Source organism: Triticum aestivum, chromosome 2D, assembly GCF_018294505.1.
Source record: "Triticum aestivum cultivar Chinese Spring chromosome 2D, IWGSC CS RefSeq v2.1, whole genome shotgun sequence".
NCBI lineage: Eukaryota > Viridiplantae > Streptophyta > Magnoliopsida > Poales > Poaceae > Triticum > Triticum aestivum.
In genome coordinates, this window is record NC_057799.1 from 642,918,743 (window position 1) to 642,927,898 (window position 9,156).

General features: G+C 42.5%; 1 pseudogene; it reads right to left on the minus strand.

The window, feature by feature from the left end:
- Positions 1-6,484: 6,484 nt before the first annotated feature.
- Positions 6,485-7,456, minus strand: LOC123056136 (uncharacterized; annotated as a pseudogene).
- Between the last annotated feature and the right edge of the window lie 1,700 nt (positions 7,457-9,156).

A 9,156-nucleotide genomic window follows, 5' to 3' on the forward strand; every position in this document is an offset into this window, starting at 1 on the left:
ATGAATATGGATTAGATTCAAATGGAGGTAACATGTGGTGCATGTTGAATGTACTACTAATCCAAACTAGATCAAGTTTGGATTAGTAGTACTTTCAACATGCACCACATGTTGGCTCCACTTGAATCTACTCCACGTTCATTTCTCCCACTGTTATATATAATAACTAATCATGGTCATAAAATCATATGATGAAAGTACTGTATATAAAACCACAACGAAAATAAGCTATATTTTTAAAAATAAAGAAAAAGTTAGCAGCAGCGCTTTTCAGAAAAAACGCTACTGCTACTTAGTACTATCAGTAGCGCTTACCACAGAAAAGCGCTACTGCTAACTAGGTATAGCAGTAGCGCTCCCTTTCCAGCGCTACTGCTACAACTTAGCTGTAGCGGGCTAGCAGTAGCGCTGGACCCAGAACTACTGCTATGCATATTTTAAGCGCTACTACTAGGATTTTCCCTAGTAGTGTCATCGAGCAATATGTTCGCAGGCTTCAAGTCAAGGTGAATAATAGGCTTATCTGTTTGCTCGTGGAGGTAACATAAACCAAAGCAAACCCCCTTGATTATTTTGTAGCATGTGCTCCAATCAAGTTCAGAAGATTCATCATGATTTTTAACCATAAGAAAAGCATCCTAACACTATGATTGTTGTTCTCTAGATAATACATGCGAAAGGGCTAGAAATTTGCACTTGTAAGTTTTCATTGATACGAATACCACGTGCGAATAAAATTCATTTTTCTATGATCTAAGTTTCCCAAACTTCATATTGAATGTCGTACGTACCTGATATATACTCGGTCCATTTTAAAATATACTAACTTTAGTACAAAGTTGTATTGAAGTTGAGACATTTATTTATTAAGATTTCCCTTGGATAGATATTCCAAGCAAAGTAACCTTTCCGGTGACTCTCTGCAAAAACATGTTTCCCTTCGTACTCTAAACACTCATTTCGTGTTTCGTAGCACTACTCTAAATACTCCAAGCAGACACTCACTCGGTAGAGCTCTACTGGCTGGCTGCGTATCCAAGGCTCATGAAGAAGGATGATTCCTTGAGCACGCACTCTGGGTGGTGTCATGTGCAACTGCAATCACCATGCGTTCAAATCAATAACACGCTTCACATTCGCCACAGGAGTAGAGCAGTTCCAGCACAGTAGAACAAGGTTCAGTACCATCATCATACTGAACGTTACACAGTCCAAAGGTAGAACGTCTCGGACTAGAAGCAGCGTTGCATTGCGTACTCGTACCATCATCATACTGAACTCCAGCACAGTAGAATACTGTCGGCTGCTGTATACGCGGAGCCATGACGGCGCCGTACAAGGGTTCATACACTGTTCATCGTTGGGACTCGGGACTGACGGCGTGCGAGGCCAAAAAAAAAAGATAAAATTGTCTGGAGTTCAGGACGAACAACGCAATTGGTTCGGTTCAGATTAGAGATGCTCTTAACAAGTGTTGCACGCCATGTCGAGCACGGCAGGGGCCGGGTGCTGCGTCCGTCCAAGCCCGGCATGGAGCCATGCAACACGGCGCGGCGCGGCCCGTTGCCGACCACCGTAGCTCCGCCGAACGCGCGCTTGGGATAGGCGGGAACCGGCCGGGCATGGAAGATCGACAGGTGGAGCCGGTCGACGACGCGAGAGGCGCGAAGCAGTCCGTCGTAGTGTGGCAGGGCCTCTGCTCTATATTTTGTTACGCTACAGCGGGCTAATCCTATATGACGCCCACGCGCATCATATAGCTGAGGCTTCGCCGAAGACTCCTCCAGAGGGCCCGGCCTAGTAATGGCTGCTCTGTTTCTGTTCTTTTCCTTTTTTTCACTTTTCATATTTTGGGTTTTCTATGTTTTTGTTGTTTCCTTTAATTTTGCACATTTTCTTTTCTTATAGGTTTGGCAATATGTAGTTAACCCTTTTCCCAATATACAGTGACCTATTTTTTTCCAACACACACTAAACTTTTTAAGTATAATATGGCCCTTTTTGAAATACACACTGAATATTTTTTTATAATATATTATAAACATTATTTTGTATACATTGATTTTTTTAGTATACAATGAAATTTTAAATCTTACGATGAGCATTTTTAATACATACTGAAAATTTTGTTAATATATGATGAACTTTTTTTTAATATAGAGTGAACTTTTTAATATAAAATACATGTAGAATTTTTGTGTAGAATAAACATTCTAATTATTTATAGATTTTGAAAACATCTAGCTCCTACAAAATAACAACCGTTTTTGTGTGAAAAACTGACTAAAAACCAAAGTACTCCCTCCGTCCCATAATGTAAGACGTTTTTTGACATTGCACTATAGTTAAAAATACATCTTACATTATGAGACGGGGGGACTAGAAAAAAACAGCTCAATTGTCAAGCTAGAACAAAGAACACTAGAAGTAAAAAATAAATCTAGATCCGTAGACCACCTAACGACGACTACTAGCACTGGAGCGAGCCGAAGGCGTGCCGCCGGCTTCGCCCCTCCCTCATCCGAGCCGGGCAAACTTTGTTGTAGTAGACAATCGGAAAATCGTCGTGTTAAGGCCTCATAGGACCAGCGCATAAGAACAACATCCGCCGCCGATAAAGAGAAGCATAGATCAGAAGGATCCAACCTGTAGACACACGAACACAAGATCCACCGAAGACAAACTCCGATTGAATCCTGCTAGATCTGCCGGAGGCAAACCTTCACACGCCCTTCGACGATGCTACAAACATCACCGAGACGAGGACAAGATGGGGAGAACCTTATTCCATCTGCAGAGAGTCGCCGCCGATTCGCTCTCTAAGCAGGACACAAACCTGAACAAGCTCAAAAGAGAATGAAAAACGGAGCCCTCCCACCGGCAAGGGCCAGGATCTAGCATGCCTCCATGGCCCTAAGACCACAAAAGACGTCGTAGACCGGCGGCGGCACCGTCGGGAGGCACGAGAAACCCTAGCGAAACGGTCCTCTTTCTTCCTGTGGAAGAAAGAGAACGCGTTCAACTAGATTTTTTTTTGGTGACTGATTGCATTTCGTTTTTGACCTCCTTTCAACTCAGTCACCGCTCCTGGTTCCTCGGGTCGGCGTCACTTAGACTGCTTTTGATGTTGTTTCCCGAACATTGGCAACGGAGAGGTGCATACGGAGTTTAGGTCTGTGCGCGAGTAATGTGTGTTTTTCGTAGTAGTGTCCACCGACGACACCACACTGGTTGACGCTAAACTCGTCGACGGTGGGTTTTAACGTCTGTGAGTGCTTGAATTTGTTGGAATAGTGTTCTGTAGGGATTTTCTTGGGGAATATATGATGTCAAAGAGAGTTTATCCAGTAATTATTGATGAAATATATTAAAATGGTATATGAGTATGGTCAGTTCATCTAAGTGGTATTTGAGGAGTGATAGTAGATACTCCGAGAAGTACATAACAAATTACGACCGTACACAACTGAGCATCTACAAGTGTTTTTCTAGGGTGATCACACATCCATGCCCATTAACTAACATTCTCCTCTAGTTGGGTTTTCACCCCCAGAACATCACAGTGTGGAAGAAATTCTCGATGTATTTCCCAATAGTTGAATCAGTTCCTAGTAAGCGCCCCACCACACAATCTCTCAGTGTATTACCAAAGATTAAATCGTGGGAGAAGCGATTTCATGCCGGCCTTCCCAGCAGCTATAGGGATGCCATAGCAGGCAATCACGACAAATAGCGGCAATTTTTCAGCTGGGAGAGATGATTTGTAGAGATTTTTGCTCATGTTGGAGCCATTTAGAGAGATTAATTCGTAGATGATTTCGCGGGGCAGCCATAGCATCGTAGAGGCTCCTAGGCGTCTATACCGGCTATTTTATGGAAAAATTAATTTCATGTGTATTGCTAGAAAATATCCAATCAAATTGATATAAATGACCTTAAGCAATAACGATATGTAAGATGCACGTAGAAGAGAGTAACATGATCGACTCTATTTGTCAAGCTGGCCTGAAGGCTAAAATTGAATTAACTTGGAGTGGTTGTGTATGTGGCCAATTAGAGGTCATGAATATTAGGAACATGTATTTGGTTGATGTTGCATGCAAATCAAAGCCATAGCTACAATAAATAACAAGGACTGTCATGATTGATGTTAGTAGGAATTGCTGCATACTTCCTCCTTCCGGATTTATTAGGCCGACTCCTATTTTGGGCCAGACTTTGACCATAAATTGAATTAAGAGTTAATTAAACATGAACTATGTCACAAAAATTATACAATGTGAAACCTCTTTTGAATACAAATCAAACGGTATACTTTTTGTAACATATACCTCATTTATTAATTATATATAGATGGTCAAAGTTTAACTCAAAATATGAGAGGACCTAATAAACCTGGGCGGAGGAAGTAGGAACTATACATAGTTCCCCTTGTGCAATGAATAAAAACCAAATGGATGGTTGAAAAAAAAATCATGCATCTTAGGAAATCCAAACGAACATGTGATGAAGCAGCTTTAATTGGCAGAAATTAATTGTCTGCAGTATTATCTTTCATAAATGAAGTTGTTCATATCTTCTTTTATCACAAATTTCAATGTATACAAAAACGTGGAGCAAAGAATTGCATCATGTAGATAGAGTCGCATCCATGAGATAGATTGTCAGCATTATTGCATCATGCATATCTTCAAGATGGGATCATGCAAACATATCTTTGACATTTATTTTTCTTTAGTACATCATCAGTGCCTCCTTTTCTAAAAGCATTATCGGTGCCTACAAAAGATCGTGCAGCCTAGTTGGATGCACATCTATTCTATACCCGCTTACTTGGCATCGATACTATTTATGACTAAAGAGATGAGGGGCCTCAAGGTGCCAAGCCTACTATTCTTGCTACTGCTCATGCCGCTCTTGTTTCCTGGTAAGCATTGTATGGAAATTTCATCCACAAAGATAGTCACTTCCTCAATGCATGATGTAGCTACTCATATGTGAAATTCGTACTCCTTGCCTCATCTCTTTGTCTTCTTTCTCTATAGAACACCATAGCCTTCATTTTTTCTTTTTCTCACACCACTTTGTGTTCGTTGTTTTGTAGGCTCTGAAGCCGACACATGCAATCGGTTCAGCAGGACCTATATTGTTAAGCCTCCCGAATGCAAGCATGATCCATGTGTAAAGGCCTGCCAAAAGGAGGGATTTACCGAAGGGGTGTGTGAAATCATCCGTGCCACACCTATTTTTATGCGTTGTCTCTGCAAGAAAGAGTGCTAAATGAAAAACATGCTTGCAGCTAGTTCAGGATGTATGATGCAAAAAGCAATAAGTTAATAACATTTGTAGTATGATGATGAGCAATGGAAGAAGTTGAGACTCTATTAAATATTTCCTTATTACTAACAGATCTTCACTAATCAAACTTGATGGAGTGGAGTGGATTAGAGGAGACCCCAAAATATCAAGGAAAAAAAATAATGGAACCCAGAAACAACTGATGAAGCAAATTATGTTTGGTCATTAGAGTCCTAACTCATGCGTGTTTGTTTCGGGGCAATTTGTATTAGGGAATGGGAATTAGGGGGTGTGTAGGACTTAAATTCCCTTGTTTGATTGGAGGGCTGGGAAATTAATCAATAGTGTCATGGTAGATTAACACAATGACCATTAGAGATGGCATGTAAAAACAGAAGGAAAAAAAACTTTGTAGGAATTTGCAGGAGCAAGCTCTGTCTAACATTATGTAGTACATAATTTGCAGGAACACATAAAGAGCGCTCAGTATTGGTTACCAAATAATGGATAAAGCGAACATAAACAAGTTGGTAAAATACAAAACAAATTTTGTATATTGTGTAATCTATTAATTTGAAGCTAATACAACACTTTAACAGTAATAAGGAGGCTGACTTAAGAAAATGAGGGCTAAGTAATTAACCCCATGAGCACCTAAGAATTCCAGCCTTAAGTAATTTTGGATGGCTGGAACGTGTGTTAGATGATCGTGTTTGTACAAACACGATCATCTAACACACGTTCCAGCCATCCAACAATTATACAAATTTGGACAGGCAGTGCAATACAGGAATTGTCCTAAATTATATTTAAGTTCAACAGTAGATACACCATCCAATGCTAACCATTCATCACGCTACACAATCGAGAATATTCGTGAAGAAGCCGATCGAGATAATGCCTGCCCATGCATGGTCTCTTACAAGGGTCATCCAGCGGCTCGCCACATTGCATATAAATGCAAAGGGTTCTCAGCTACTAGATACAAATGTTTAAGATATAGTTAGGTCTTGTACTTCTCAAGGGTTGTGATAATGTGCATTACAATTAAGTTAGTCATACCTTTTCTTTAGAAAAGGAGGAAGCCCCCGGCCTCTGCATTTGGGCGATGCATGCAGCCACTTTATTAATTATTCACAAAAGACCTTACAAAGAAATACAACAGTAAGTCATACCTATCCTACAACTATGTTGTTGTCTCATTGCTACTGTCACAGCTGATACTTTCTGATCCTTGGAGCATATGGATAACCTTCATTGTCGGAAGCCTCTTTGAGAGGTTAGGGTTCACGCACATTGGACCTATTTGGATGCATCTCTTTATTTGTTCGTAGTATGTTTCTAGGGATCCATACCCCAATGATCTCTGTAACGCATTTCTCCATGTTCTAAGAGTCTGCAGAATCAGAACAACCATCTAGAATGTTAGTGCGCAAAGGGTAAAACACAACATCATATCTATGAAACAAAGACATGGCTTTTGAAATGTGAGTAAAAAGTCTTACAAGGTCGATAAAGTCATTTGAAGATGTTTTAGTAACAACGACCGGGTAGTCCACTGGCTTGAGGTTAGTAGCATTTATGACCTCCACACATAAGCCCATTGGTGCTGAAGACGGGATGGGAGCTCTGATGGGGCTCTCATCAAGGATGTATCCGTTTAGAAGCAATACCCCTCTCACACCAACCATGGGCATCCCACGTCGCCTTTCCAGTGGATAAAGGGCTGCTTGTCGTCTGTGTGTGGATTCATAGAAGCGGTGGAACGAGGCCACATTTGGTGTGACCATGCCAAGAAAATACTTTCCGCGACCTTGGATTGGTTCGTTGGTGTTATACACACTAGCTTCAAGAACGAGGTCATGAATATTAGATGGATCTGGGGACACGTCGAACCAGAAGCTCTCATTCCATGCCGGGTTCCGATCTTCCTCCTTGATAGTTGTGCGGATCCGTTGGCCATCAAAGCAAAGCTCGACGTAGGCGCTGGGAGAACCATGCCCATCCCTGGGAATCAGGCCACGAGCAAGTTCGACCGTTATGATTAACTTACATGTCCCCATTGCCTCTGCTGCAGACGGAGCAATCTACCAACGCATATAACTAGAGCCCTGCTAGGCATGAAACACTATAATGCAGGCAGCAAACAAATCAGCACCAAACTGGATACATTGGGTGTAGAGAAGGAAATATTAGTACAGCAGAACTTTGATTAGACCAGTGGGAACAAATTATAACGGAGCCAGCAACAGGTTTGGTACCTATGAGATGACGAATCAAAGTCCTAGTACGATAGGGCGAGTAGACTGAGGCCGGAGAAGACGAGGACTGCTCCGTGGCGTCGGCGCTGGCCGAGAGGGCCCGATCGACACCCTCGTGTGACGGAAGAGAGGAAGGAAGAGGAAGAAGCAAGGAAGGAAGCAGCACAGAGTTTGTGAGGCAGTAGACGGGGGCACTGTCGTCCACGTATTAGCATGCAGCGTGAAGCGCGGTGCTGCAGCCAGTACACGGTAACTTGTCATCCACGTATTAGTATGCACAAATATTTGACTGGGTATTCGCCACTCACATCGATCGGTAGGAATTATTAGTAAGCGCAACCATCAGCTTTCCTATATATCGTTGGAGAGTTTAAGCGGTCTATTTACACAGGAACTCTCTTTCTAACTGGCAGAAAAATTAAAGCACAAGGGAACACGCTAGCTAGATCGTGCTGCTGAAAACAAAAAGTATAGGTCAGAAACGAAAGAAAGAATTAATCCGGCGAAACACAACAACGGAGAATTGGTCGTCCTTCCGCACCTCACTCTCACTGCGCGCTCATCTCGTGTGATTACTCGCTCGCTGCACGCGTACAGCAAGGGGAAACTATAGGTGATACTAGTCCTTCCATGCTACCATGCTACCAACTTGGAAAATTTAAATTTAAATATGTCAAAAAATTCTGAAAAATAATCACGGATCTTCACAACACATATGTCAACAATGCCTAAAAGATTTCAGATCAAAATTCGAAATACACAAAGAGAAACAAAAAATACTAGTGGGGATGAAACTGAGAAACAACCTAATAGATGGATACTTATCAAGGTTTCCTTTCGGCATATTATACTCCAAAAGGCGCAACCTTTCCGCCCTCTATTAAAACAATATTTCTCACTAGCTATTATTATTATTAAGAGTCTACAACACCAAGTCATCAAATACAACACTGAAACAAATGTAAAATTGTAAATAGCAGAAAACATGAATAGTACGGGAGCCGGACTAAGCTGGGTAGATGATCGAACAAGAGCTTGAGCATGGACTACATCCAGAAGGCTTGCACATCAAAACGACCACGATAGCTGGGCGACTTGTAGTAGCGAGCAGGCCGGTCAGTCATGGTCTTGAGCTCCCCTTCGTCACCATACTGGACAGTGAATGTGGTCAGGCAGAGCACATACATCAGCTTGTCCGTTCCCTCACGTAGGAGGCGCTCCACGAGGCAGTACCTGCTGCGCTCACCCGTGTAAACAAGCTTCGCATCCACATGTATCCAGTGTGGGTGCTCGAGAAAAAGCTTCTCCTTGGCTACTTCCCACTTGGGGGGCTACGAGCCAGACATGTCGACGTGGCAGACACAAAGGTATCCATCATCACGATCACCTGTGCCAGAAGATTGGCGGTGGAGCCCGATCCACGCGGCCAGGTCATGGTCGTAGTGAGCATGGCCTTTGAATGGAAGCACCCAATCACCAAGGCGCTCCCACTGGCCACTGCCATAGGAAAATGTACCACAGTCTGGATGCCCAGCAGTAGACACCAACATGGTGCCCGCCCACGGGTGCACGGCACGTGCAACGATGCAAGAATGAT